The 14,143-nt window shown below is 41.4% G+C and overlaps 1 long non-coding RNA gene across 3 annotated transcripts; it reads left to right on the top strand.

Moving 5' to 3' along the window:
- The first annotated feature begins 727 nt into the window (after nt 1-727).
- LOC103648175 (uncharacterized) lies at nt 728-9,983 on the top strand. Of its 3 annotated transcripts, XR_563304.3 has the most exons (8): nt 728-2,230; nt 2,717-2,804; nt 4,044-4,173; nt 4,259-4,673; nt 4,911-4,999; nt 6,207-6,321; nt 6,763-9,301; nt 9,420-9,983. It is a non-coding gene; the product is annotated as an uncharacterized lncRNA (long non-coding RNA). The 3 variants fall into 3 exon arrangements; XR_563309.3 differs by lacking the exon at nt 6,207-6,321; XR_563307.4 differs by lacking the exon at nt 2,717-2,804 and having other exon boundaries at nt 729-2,230.
- The last annotated feature ends 4,160 nt before the right edge of the window (nt 9,984-14,143 follow it).

Genomic DNA, 14,143 nt, shown 5'->3' with positions numbered 1-14,143 from the left:
TTACGATGTTTCGGTTCACATTTACGCTAAAATCCATTCGAGCCAGATAAATTTTCACGCCATAATCTCGGGGCCCATTTGCTGTTACGAAACAGATAAATGATTTACGCTAAATTTCATACTCATTTACGCTGTTTTAGTTCACGATTTACGCTGAACTCTATTTGAGCCAGAACCCGCGCACGATCGGCTGCACGCAATTTTCACGCTGTAATTTTGGGCCCCATTTCCTATTACAAGACAGATATAGGATTTACGCTAAATTTCGTACTCATTTACGCTGTTTTAGATCACGTTTTACGCTGGAATCCGCCCGAGCTAGAACCAGCGCACGATCGGATGCGCACGATTTTCACGCTGTAATTTTGGGCCCCGTTTGCTTTACGCTAAATTCCGTACTCATTTACGTTGTTTTAGATCACGTTTTACGCTGGAATCCGACCGAGCCAGAACCAGTACACGATCGGGCGCGTGTGGGTATACCTGACTGGGGCTTCCCATACTAATGGAAGCCCATGGCTTCCATTACCTCCTCCCTATATATATATACTACTAATTACATGTCTATTGTAGGCGTCACACCCCCGATGGCGCACGGTTCTGCCCCGCGACACCACCCACGCCCGTCTCTCCGAAGCCGCCCCCGTCTCCACCCGAGACCTCGACCCACCCCCGCCTCCCCCGCCACCGCGCTCGCGCTCCCCCGCGACAGCCACCATGCGCCCTATCTCCGTCGTGCCTGTGCCACCTCCCCCGCCCGCCCGAGACCCGCCAAGTTTCCCTTCCTTACACGGCGAGGTCCACCATCGTCGCCCCTTCCCTGGCGAGCCACAGCCGTCCACGTTCCTGGCCACCGGCGACCTCCCTTCTCTAGCCCTTGGCGGCGAGCCAACACCTCCTCCCCATGGCTGCCCCCCCAGACCCCAGTCCCGTCTGCGCATCCGCTCCCCCGTCAGCGACACACCTATTCTCCCCGACGTCGCCCATGGCGTGGACGGCGAGCTCCCTCACCCTGCAACTCTGCACGTGTAAGGGCCATGTTGCCCGCCTCCTTTCCCCACGCCGGCGCTGCCCCCTGTCGCCGCGGCCCCTTCCCCAAACAGCACGGCACCATGTGCTCCCCTTGCCGCGCCCGCACTCTCCTTCCCCAAACAGCACGACCCCACATCGCTAGTTGCCTCGCCTCGCCGGGGACCCAGCACGACGGTCAGGGAGTTGGTGGGTGGTGGAGACAGGGAGGAGCGGAGGAGGAGGTCAAGCTCAACAAGGACATTGTGTTCGTGACGCTGCCTTCCCCACCGACACCGATGACTCACTCCACAACCCAGATCTGGGGCCCTTCCTCCTCAAGCCATGGTATTGGGCGAGGGTGGCGCCGCGTCGCGTGCTTGAGTTCGCCGAGCGCGCCGCCAGGGTGCTCGAGCGAAGAGGTGAGGGCACCGAGCTCGAGCTCGCCATGAATCTCCACATCGTTACTGGCATCCACTGCGGACTCAACCACCAAGCCCGCCCTCCCTCGTCGAGACATTGCTGTCACCCTGCGCGCCTGCCCATCCCCGCATCACACCCGGGAGGCACACAGCGCCAAGGATCCCCACCCTCCTCCCCACGCCGATCTGTCCCTTCCTCCTCTCCGTCCGCTGTGCGCGCCGCGTCACTCTCGCCCTCGCCCCGTCTGTCTCGCTGTGTCCGCTCTCCGTCCACCTTCGCCCCGTGTCCGCTCCATCCATGGCAGAACCGCAAGCCATGCCTAGCCGCGTCCGCTCTCCGTCTGCGTGCAGATCCACGCGCATAACCGCCCAACTTCGCCCCGCTTCCGCGCCATCCATGGTAGCCACCTCGGATCAGGGCGCCCCAGCCTCCATGGAAGCCCTCAGCGCGCAGAACCTTCCAACTGCGCCCCACGTCCGCGCCGTCCATGGAAGCCGCCCCTGATCTATGCGCCCCACCTTGCAACTGCGCGCAGATCCCTCCATGGAAGCCGCGCTAACCTTGACCCAACTGCGCCTACACTCCGTACATGGAAGTCGTCGCTAACCTCGACCCAACTGCCAAATACGGTGTCTCCCACCCGGATCTGCGCGCCCCAAATTATGGTACAGCGTAGACAAAGGCTAACCTTCCATTGGCAGCGCGTAGATCATCCGAGGTGGACCTATAAGATGTCAAGTGTGTACGCCCCAACAACCCACAGATGCGGCTCGACACTCTCCATCGTCTGGTATACCAGGTACGCACGGATCTCATCTGTGTGTTGTTTTCTGTAATAGCATGTTTGTTGTGTCATCTGTAGTATTGTTAGTCTTCATCAGTACTCACATCAACTTTTTTCTTTGCTTTTCACCACACACAACTAAAATCTTCAAATGTTGTTTAGCATTTCTCCTGTATGGTGTATGATCTAGGCAATATGATAAGCTATTGAGTGGAATATCTCATTCTATATTGGTAGATATTAGGTGAACAACCCTTTCTGAACATGCACTCTTACTACAGACACATTACATAAATACAAAACCCAAATGACACTACACTGGGAGTATGAGTATTCATCTTAATTAGACTATCATCAGCACTGTCCAACCTTCTATCTCACCTCTTATTCAGCTTCACTTTGTAAATAGTAGTATTGTTTATACTGTAAAATAGTATTTTCGATGGCGGAGCAATGCCACTGTGTTAACATGTCTGCTGCTATTCCTTTTCAAATAAATAGGGGGAAAACATGGCTGCTATCATTGGCTAGAACTGAAGAGACCATACACCATACAGGAGAAATGCTAAACAATATTTGAAGATAATAGGTGAACAACCCTTTCAGAACATGCACTCTTACTATAGACACATTACATAAATACAAAACCCAAATACCACTACATTGGTAGTATGAGTATTCATCTTAATTAGGCTATCATCAGCACTATCCAACCTTCTATCTCACCTCTTATTCAGCTTCACTTTGTAAATAGTAGTATTGTTTATAGTGTAAAATAGTATTTTTGATGGCAGAGCAATGCTACTGTGTTAACATGTCTGCTGCTATTCCTTTTCAAATAAATAGGGAAAAAACATGGCTGCTATCATTGGCAGAACCGAAGAGACGGTATGTTCCATGGCTAGGTAGAACTTTCCTTTTTTCCATCACTCGGGCGTAATACTAGCCGGTTATCTTATCTTAAACATTTGTCAGCTGCCTATTATTCATGCAGAAAACGTACAAGCACTGCCAAAAGTGCCAAAAGTATGGTAGCCATGATTAATTGACTAAGACCATTGAAAAATAGACTCGTATTAGTATTTTTTTTCTTGACTGACAGTTAAATGACGATATAGTCCTATATCTCTACATTGAAATGCATGACAGCATGACTGTTAGGCTTATTGCCTTTATTTTCTCCTTTCTCCTTCATGACTTATCTATACAGAGTGCTTCTGCTTCTACAGATTCACAATTAAACATGTAATGGTCTGTAGTAAGAGTGCATGATCCTAGGCTACGCAAGGGTTGTTCAGAAATCTTCTCTGCCTTTTCTTTTTAGAGAACTAGACTATTAAGGAACAAAACTATTATAATCAGATTGTGTGACCCGCCTGAAAACTATGTTCTGTTATCAGTGTTTTGGGCCATCGCAATTCAGTTAGCAGCATGCATGTTCAATTGTTGGTGTCTTTGTTAAGTTTGAGTAGAAAAGCTCAATCTAGCATGCTCTGCGCTCTGTTTTGCTTTCCATGATTCGTTGATTATCTATGCAGTTTCTGCACGATTACTATGAGTACGTGCTTTCATATATTGTTTACTCGATAACTTGAATAGTCCACTTACAGATGTAGCCCCATCACATGCCAGTAAACAACGAATCATGGAAAGCAAATTGCATGGTCTCATTCTCATTCTCATTGATGGATGCTTTTTTTATTGATGGATGCTTTTTTATTTTAATTGTTCTTGCAATACAATAAGCCTTGGATGCAACAACTATTGTTAGTCCTATCTTTTGCTGTCAAGATGGACTCATTATCAATTTTTAAATGTCATGTAACAGTTGGGACTCATGACTCATCCATTGATGTGTTGCACTAAAAAAGATGGGGATGGCGTTCAACAGCCTAGAGATTAAGATGATGCAAGCTTGGCACAAATGATGGGTCGTGAACCAGGAGATAATTTCCAAGGTTTGCTCTCCTCGTGATTTTATAGTGTGTGATATATGCTTATACAAGATCATGCCAACTAATGGAATGTTCATTTAAACATTAGACTTGATAAAAGAGTATGGCGTGTACTGAAGGGTCCATTCAACTACACGACTCGTGATGAAGTTGGTATACCCCGAGAATGGTAACTTCTGACCAGCATGGCATAAGTCTGTTTCTATATCGACGGTATCACTTCTCGGACAGAATTGCGGCCTCGATCCGCGCTCTCCAGGTTCCCCCAGATTGACGCGTCCGCGCCGCGCTTGCCCAGATCGATGGAATCTGCGGTCTCCAGATGCGAGTCCGGGGCTCGCTATCTGTGGAAGGCGAGGAGAGACGAAGTGACCTCGTCCATGCCTCCACCGTTGGACGAGAATATCTTCTCCGATCTCACCCTCTTCGCTCCACCGCAGGAGCCGCTCTCGCTAGAGAAGAAGTTGTGCCTCGTCATGGGCCTCCACGACGGATCAACCAAGGTGGGCGCCCCTCTTTCCCCTCCCTATATTTGAGTCGAATCTAACCCAATTATGTCGGTCTCGGGTGCGATTTGGCTAATTTGGGCGCCATGGCCTAGGTCAGCGTACAGATCTGGTTAGAAACTCTTTGTACTGTAACCATACAACGCAGATCCTTATGTTTCAATACATTGTTCACATTGACACATGGTCAGTTGATGTTGTTATGTAGTGCTTATATCCTGCTTTGGAATATAGTTCCAAGAAGAACGCCAAGGGGAACAAACCTAGAAAAGAAAGAAACATAATTTTTGAAGCTTTCAGAACGCCTAGAGAAGCTATTGAAGGTCAGTATTTCTTTTCTTGTCCAACCAATTAGTAGTAGGTTCTGTTATCATATTAGTCCATATGAATTTATGAAAAAATCCACAACATACATGTGCAGCTGTTTGTCACTATCTATATTAGTTACATCGTTGTGATTAAGAATAAGGACCACATGGTTTCTAGACTGAATAAAAATATAGACAAGTTGCTGTGATATGTTTGTTGTGTGCATATATTGTAAAATAGTTATGAAACTCTGCACATATTTACAGCACACATACAGAACAGATCTGTTTTGGAATGATAAAACTACTTCAATTACTTCTAAGGCTGTTTAGTTCAAACTGAAGATTATTGTTTTCCCCTTTCCTCTCTGCAACATGGCCATTTTATTACTCCATTTGTCATTCTATTTGATCTAAAGAAAGGAGGTCAGTGCAAGATACATATGTGTTTCAAACTTGCTTCTGAAACTATGTTCATTTCTTCATTTAGTCATTTTTAGAAATTGTATACATTTTTCATTCTAATTTACAAAGCTTAGACATATCTTCAATGAATTCTGTATTTTTTCTGTGCATGTATTACCTACACCTTGTGTTGTTTGTGACCAGCAAGCACAATTGTTGGTCACTTAATGACCAAACAATAACAATGTAGTGTGTTCCCTGTTGTGGAATATTAAATAAAGTGGAATTAATTTGTATTCACCTCACATATTGTAATGTTATTTTCCTTTTAATTCCTAGCTTCTGCCATCTATTTTTATGTAATGTATATTGAGATCTTATTTTTTTCCTACAATATTATATGGACCTTCACTCTGCACCAGTGTTTACACTTTTACTCAAACTTTTTCTCCATTCACAATTATTCACTCTCATATTCCTTTTGTGTATGAAGCTTTTACTCTGTGACTCCCTTCAATTACTACATTGATTATAGTAAATAAGAGCCTGGAGGATTTGAGTGGGGATTTGATAACAAAAGAGCGTGAAAGTAATAATGAGTCACAACAAGCCTAGAATTAATAATGGTATTGCCCATTTTCTCTACTATAGTTTATGATTAGTAATTACCATGAGTCTAACAAATTATCAATCAGTTGATGTTCATAGTATGATTTTGATTGGTTAAATGATTTTCACAATGATCAAATGGGCTGACAACTATTGTGATCAAAAGAATGGAGGAACTCGATGAAAATCCTTTCCTAAATGCATGTAGGAGAAAATATGAGAACAACGAATACCAAGTTAAGGTAGAGCTGGTCACAAATTGGAAGAGGAGCTGAAGGATCCATCTTGGCATCCTTTTAAGATGATTCAGGCTATCAGATAAGGTACTTGCTTAGTACCATGCAGCCATGCATTGTCTTTAATGTTTATAGAAACAGAACAACAAGAATAAAACCTTTAAAAATAAAAAATACAAAATAGGGTATTAGAAATATGCAAAAGGTACTGGTTCAAGAACTGGGAATAAATAGGGGGCGCTAAGGCATTGATACTAAAAAAATATTAAATAGTCATTTTCATTTAAGGCACTGAATTTTGTCAATTTATTCAGTACAGATGACAGCCTAACAGAGAAAGTGTGGAACATCTTGTTTTGGTGTTTGTATGAAATAACAAATTAGAGACATGAACAATGTATTCTACGTAATAAGAATGCCACTAGATGTGGAACAGTGATTGAAACAAGACAAGACATCTTTTGAATAGCAGAGTATGCACTTTATGTCAACTTACCTTGAAGCCTCTGAATTCATACATATCTGCAGATCGAGATACTGAAAATCAACTTTCATGAGAGGAAGAAGAACGCTTGGGAAGATTCAAGCTCAGATGACATTTCTGGTGTTATCACACGCTTTGATGGTGTTGACCTTCAGGTTTATGAAACCCTCACTCAGTCACTCTCTATTATCTCTATATATGAAACAGACAATTTGGTGCTCAGTCCCAGTGATGGTTAGGCTTCCTGTGCATGTCCAATGATAAGGCAGTGTCCAGTAGTTTCACTGTTGACTACACTATTTATAGAGTGAAAGTTTGAATATGAGTATGGTGATGTGTAAGCTACTGTAGATAGCCTAATAATTGATTTCTTGGTTGCTCACATAGCATTATTAAAGAACATTTCAAGATGTAAAATCATGCCTATGGAAAGATAGGTTTTAAGAGCAAGATGTTGAGGATGCGGAGACCTTGGACGAATACCCTTCCAGATTTGGAGTGTAAGCAAGTTTAGTTCATGCGCTGATGCTGCAATTATTGGTCCGGTGACACCTCCCTTACTAGAACTTTAGGTGACTTTATCATATCATGATTCTCTTAAAAGCTACCTTGTTAGAACTCATCAGTATTCGATTGTTGTTAGATATAACTATTGAATAAACTTATTATTATGCCTTGACCATTTGGTTTTATCATACTCTTAAAAGCTACCTTTAGTGGATGTTTTTTGAAGCCACAATTATATTGAATTCATCTGTTTCTATATTGTTTGGCAGTCAAGTCAATGCCACAATTATGAGATATTGAAATCGATGGTAATATATGTTTTTATCGACTAATTTATGTGTCTAACCGCACGCACCACTTCTACGGTCGGCCTTATGGCTTCTCCATTGGGAAGAATGTGTGCCTTCAAAGGAAGGTGAACTTAAGAGTAAAAGCAGCTAATGAGTTATAGTTTAACAAGGATAGCTCAGCTATCAAAAAGCTCCAGGTGAGCTCCACATTTTTTTTATTTATGATGATACAATGATGTGTTGTTGACCCTCAACCAGTCGCTAATCGTTTCTTTTTCCCTACATTTTAGACTGGAGTCAATAAGCTTGTTACTGCAGTTATAGGGTGATTAGTTTCACGTCTGCTACTTCCTAACTGGTGCATAGATAATTTAACGCCGCTTGTGCGGCAACCTCCATCTATATGTGACCTGCAAAAGATAAATCCTTAAATAGTAGGTCAATTGCGAAGATTTGTTAGTGATGATCCGATGATCAAGAACCGGAGCACCTTCAAGGTACAGTTTCCTTTATTTGCTAAACTGTGTTAATTGTTTTGTTTTATAAAAATAGTGTAGTCATGGCATATGTATGCATGCGTTGTATTAGGAAACCATGACTACGAAACAATTATGGTTAAGTCCATATAACTTTTCTATGTGCTTGTTATCTGTTTTCTTATAGTGATCTTCTAAACTTTTTGTCGAACTTTACTGTAGAGAAAATAGAACTTCGATGTAAGTTACAAATAGGTGAACTAGACAAACCATTCTGCTGTAGTTGACAATCATGATATTTGAAAAACGAGCTCACAACTATATTTCACACAATTGATGCTCCAAATTATTTTTCTGTAATTGAAACCTAATGTAGGAATGTGTAGGATATTTGCTTTGCCTATTAGAGAAAGATTTGATAGGATGTTTGCTTTGCTTGGTTGGGAAATATTTGATAGGATGTTTGCTTTAACTGATAGGAAAATACCAACATTCTCATCTTCTTATGGCCCTGTGCTTTTACTTTATGTGCTATCTAAATATAGAGTACAATGTAAAGCTATTTTTGCAGATTGGAACTGCAGGGTGGTCGGGTTCTCAGATGTAAGCTGCACAACATTATGCTATTCTCCCCATCGATATTGCACACTTTAACTTGTTACCATATTTAGTTCTTTTGTATGCCTTTATAGTGGCTTGTTAATTTACACTGCTGGTTCCTGCAACCTTTTACAAATTGGTAAAAAATGAAAATTGACAGAGGAAAATTTGTGCTGAAGCTTTATTCGTTCTTTGGTTAAGTGATTAATGAATGAAAACAAATTTGTAAATAGTAATAAGGTTTTTGTTCTATCAAACACAATCAAGATTTGTTAGCTTGCTTGCTGCTGCTTAGATCAATATTGGTTTCTCACATCAACTATGCTAATGTTGAGGTGATAATCAGTCCTTCACTAGCATAAGGATGTATATACAGACTAATTTTTGTCTCCGTTGCATGGCATTTGTGTTGTTGTATACCGCTCAAGTACTGCTTATGAGATTGCTTGAACTTTATCCTGGAACCTCAAGGGTTGTCGTTGGCCAAAGCTACATCTATCTTTCTTTCAGTGTTTTGCTGGAACTGATAACGTTTTGAGTCTGCAGAAGAATGAATCATAGAAAGTTAATGTGTGCATCCATGGTTGTGGTCTTGACACGGCGGAGCGGACCTCGCTCGGGAAGCTGCTGCAGCCGGTAGACTATTGATTGGAACTTTTAGGTACATAAGTTCTCCACATGTAGATGAGTGTTATCGTCATAGATATGGGGTTAGTCATCAATCTTTGTTTATAAACATCCTATTAGTTATTATTTTTTATGTGCATTGTAATAATATGCTTGGAACTTATTACTTGTTTCTTTTATTTATTTATTTATTTATTATAGGTCAATCCCTGTTTTGTTCCCATGGTTGAAAGTGATGGTCTTCATTTTGTTGGTTGTGACAAAAGTCAAAACCGGATGGAGGTACTAAGCAAACAACATATGTTATTCTTGGGTTTTGAATTTCTTTTCCAAAAGAACCTGCTTGCACATATTAGCTGATTGTGGAGCTACAAGATCCCTTTTATGTACGTGTTTAGTTGTGGAGCAGATTGTGGAGCAGATTGCGGGTTTTGAATTTCTTTTCCAAATGTCGTCTTCGCGCCCACCGCGGAGGGGTGGTGACCGAAGAGATAGTGGCAGAGGCGTCCCTTGTGGGCTCTGCTCCTATCTCGCGGTATGAAGCCTTTAACTTATGAGATGAGATAGGAGTCTGTGTTCTTATCCCAGTATAAGGTCTACAATGGCACAATGCTTGTACCATCTGTTTTTGGGGTAACTTATTTTTATCATGCAGTGCATGTGACTTGAAACTTTGTGTTAGCCTTTATTGCTTTCTACCTTATGGCACCTGTAGTAGTGAACTGATGATATTCTTGTGGACTCTGAAGCTTTGTTTGCCCAGAATGGTAATTTTGTTGTATTCTATTTCACACGATAAAACCGAGTTGAGCAATTGCCGTTCATCTTAGTGCTAATTTATGGGTTTCTACTTTTTCGGAAAACCAGTTAAACGTCTTGCATGGAGTATATTGCTACTTAAAAATAACATTTAGTTATTGTTGTATGAAACCAGTACTTCATGGTAACATATAGTATATTGCTACTTAAAAAATGATTGCCAGTTTTCCACAACACCCATTTAAACAAGATCGACATATGTGATATATAGAAACCATAGCAACACACATATATGGCTGCAATGTAGCGGTTTCGTTGCAACGCACGGGCACTCACCTAGTGTGTGTGTGTATATATATATATATATGTATCTGGAACCCTGGGCTCTATCTAATTAGACAAAGCCCCAACCTGATTGCGCTCACTTGGTCCACGACGGCACAACCCAACCGCATGTCCCCATAAATTATTGTAAAGCGTCCCTAACCACTCACAACCCTAATCTAATATCTAATCCGCGATCACCCTTCCCGGTCTCCCGGATCTCCAATCGCCATCCCCTCCACGGTTCCGTCGCCGTCGACGCTGCCATCAATCTCTAAACCAACTCATCCCTCCACCTGCAGTCCCAGGTGCTGCCCAGATTCGTTGCTCGGCCGCTCCATGCTAGCGCCCTAATCCTCCCTCTCCCTGACTCCCTCCTCCCGTCCTCCACCCGGCTAGGGCTAGCGGCTAGGCTAGTCACCGTTGGTCGCCCATCCACCCCCTTCGCCTAGTACTTCTCTCGTGCAAGAAATAGACCACAACGCACCCTCGACTTCGTCAACCGTCACTAGCAAATGGTCAACCTCTTCCCTTCTTCCCGAACTAGCAACCGCCGCCGCCGTCGAGTCCATCTTGGAGGCAAGGAGTGAGCAAGGCATCGAGCTTCCCCACCAAATTCTTCCCTGACGGCGCACGAGAATGACCAGGGAAATTTGTGGTCGCCAGATCTGCACTTGCTCATTCCTCTCCAGTCCCCAGCGAGAGATTCAGGTAAGGAGTATTTGCTTATTTTAGTACCATATTGGTTTTGGTCAAGATTAGAGACTAATAGACACTGGTTTTGAAACTATTGTATTATTATTTTTTATTACTTCAGATTTAGTTTTTTGATTGTTTTTATCTAGACTTGGGGCCCTCATTTACTCTCATTACTGATATGTGGCATGCACATCAATACATTAACCGAGTCCCTAATGTCTGACATAATATGATATTAAATTGGCCTTTCTCAATCCTCATAGTTCATACCCTCATGTTCCAGACTCCAGTTCCTAGCTTCAAAAAGTGAAGCAAATGTAGTGCCTATATGGTTTGTAGTATCAGTGTTTCTATAAAAGAAAGGACAAAATTTGGGATATTGTTTATAAAGAACTGCATCTAAAAAGATGCATGTTTCTATGGGGTATGGTTTGTGAAACATTTCCTGAGATGCACATATAGTTATGGGTTATTGTATTGTTCTGATTCTATAAAGTGTATAATGGTTCACAATATTTGTGTGAATAGGTGAAACGTGAAGAGCTGCTTGAGTATGCCCAAATTATCATTTTAGGATTGAAGAGAAATGCTGAAATTGTGAGGTGATATAATAAAATCTGCTAATTACCTGTGAATATATTATAACGATATAATAGAATCTTGATGTAATACTACTTCTGTTACATCTAGTGCTTCCTGTTTTGGACATACATGTGGTCGGGCTTTCTAAATTTTTGCTACCAATATATTTCTAGAAATTAGTTGGAAAATACGAAAATTGCATGTAGATTTGTTATTTGAAGTACTATTATACAATTGCAAGTTATTACATTTAAACCTTCCTTTGTAATAGTGCATACATATGCTACACCCACATACTGCCTAGTATCTGAATTGGTGATTAAACATGAAAGTGTTTAATAATCTGATATATTTTTGTTGTTCTAGTCATATTTATTTTTTTATTAAGGTCTAAAAGGAGATGGTTATAGTCCCTGTATTCTTCAGGTCTTTAAAGCAGCACTTAGTGAATTCTACTCATGCTCTAGAGTTGAGAACTTCTGCTGAAGAAGAAATCAATCACTCTTGGTGACTCCCAGGAGATTCATTTTCAGAAGGCATGTTTGTGTTTTACGACACTTCTTGTTGTGTTTTATGCTTCCATTAAACAATCTTACTGCGTTTTACGCCAAATTTATGACACTTTTTTATGTGTTTTACAGCAATCCAGGTGCCACTAGTGTGGGCGCGACCCATCACGAGGCGATGCTGGCGAGCCAGCCATAGCGCGACATCTCCGTCCGCGTCGTTAATCCCTATGGGTGTGCAACAGCAGCGGTAAGATTCCTTACTGGTCCCATGTTCTTGCTCCCCTTTTTCTACCTACTGCAGCCTTGGTGTTTGATGAAATGTGCGTGTGGGCAAGGGTCTGTTGCAAAATAAATATTCAGTGTTAGTGATCAATGTAGTGCTCACGCTTTGTTTTCTTAGGTGCTCTGATTATCTGCTTCAAACAAAACATGCACAACACTTACAAGATAGTATTGATTGTATTTGCTCATATAGATATACACCTAGTTGTTTCTTGCTATGTTAATGTTGGATAAGATCATGATGTTTCTTGGTTCTTAATTGCTAGTAGAACATGTAACAAGTAATGCATGAATGAAAGATGATTATATTGAATGTTCCGGTGTTCATGCTAAAAACTAGCCAAACTTCCTCTATTTCTTCAATTTCAAACTTCCTTTTATGCTGATTTGAATTGGTCCTCACATGATCATGCATCAGTACCCAATGATTCAGACTCATCTGATGCTTCTGCTTCCTTACATGAACATGCATCAGTAAGTCAGCCATCTAGCCCTACTTACTGTAACCAGCATGCATGATCCACCTCTGTAATTTTTATTTCCTAAATATGTCTTTTTATGCTAATTTGAATACACTATTACGCCCAATTACTAGATCGCGCGTATGCTCCGCTTTGTAAACACGTAGACCACCAATCCTACATTGTTTTTGTTCTTCCTTTTATGCTTTTACGATGATTTGAATTGGTCCTTTTCAGAACAATGCACCCCCAGTATCTAGTCCACTCTAGAGTAGTATACGACAGATACGCCAGTACCCCCAGTAAGTATATGCTCTTTTGTTTTTGTGATCCACTGCCCGAGTATCCAGAAGGCAAACTAGATTTTGATGTTTGCATATTAAAATTGCCGATAACAAATAAATCGCCCATTGAATCAGTTTTCTATGTTTTCAGAATGATGGACAAGGTACACCATGACAGTAGAATTTTTTTTACACCCTGGTTATCTTGTTTTAATTCATCCTTTCTGCGCTCCAATTATTTTGGTGAATCTTAGCATAGAACTTGACCTTCTATTATTTTGTATGTTTGGTTTGCATGGGATAATCTGGCATGGGATATATTTATGAACATTGATATCGTTTATATGCTTACTCACATGGGATAATCTGATCTTCTAACTCAAGAGATTTTTCTTTTGGTAATCTGATCATCTAACTCAAGTTTGCATTCAGTTTAGACTTTAGGTTATGTTAGTCATAAGAAGCTTGAAAAGACATATTAACAAAGAAAGATCATATTAGCAATTCATGTTACATTTGCATATATGGACCTCGGTGGTTTTCTCCACATTAGGAAAGCTGGCCGGAAGAGCCTTTTGAACTCAGTTTTTTTCTTGCTAACAGTGGGGTTATGGTGAAACAGAGTTTTGTGTGTATGTACCAACAGCTAAAATGTAAACACGACATTATCATAGTTGAGTACAGGAATAATTATGTCTTATATCTTATTGTAGAATCTGAAACAGTTCTCCTGTAGATGGTTAGCTTGCATTTTACGCTATAATTACCTCAGATCACTTCTTGTTGTATCTTACACCAATTTACGAAATTTCTTAATGCGTTTTATGACAACCTCGTGCGCTGAGAGATATATTTGGTCTACATTCGTTATTATGAAATAGATGGATGATTTACGCTAAAATTCGTACTCATTTACGTTGTTTTGGTTCACGATTTACGCTTAAATCCGTCCGAGCCAGAACCCACGCACGACCGGTGGCGCACGATTTTCGCGCCGTAAATTTGGGCTCCATTCGCCATTACGA

The sequence above is a fragment of the Zea mays genome, chromosome 2 (assembly GCF_902167145.1).
Source record: "Zea mays cultivar B73 chromosome 2, Zm-B73-REFERENCE-NAM-5.0, whole genome shotgun sequence".
NCBI lineage: Eukaryota > Viridiplantae > Streptophyta > Magnoliopsida > Poales > Poaceae > Zea > Zea mays.
Note: the sequence above shows the minus strand (reverse complement) of the source record. Positions and strands in the feature narration are given on the sequence as shown.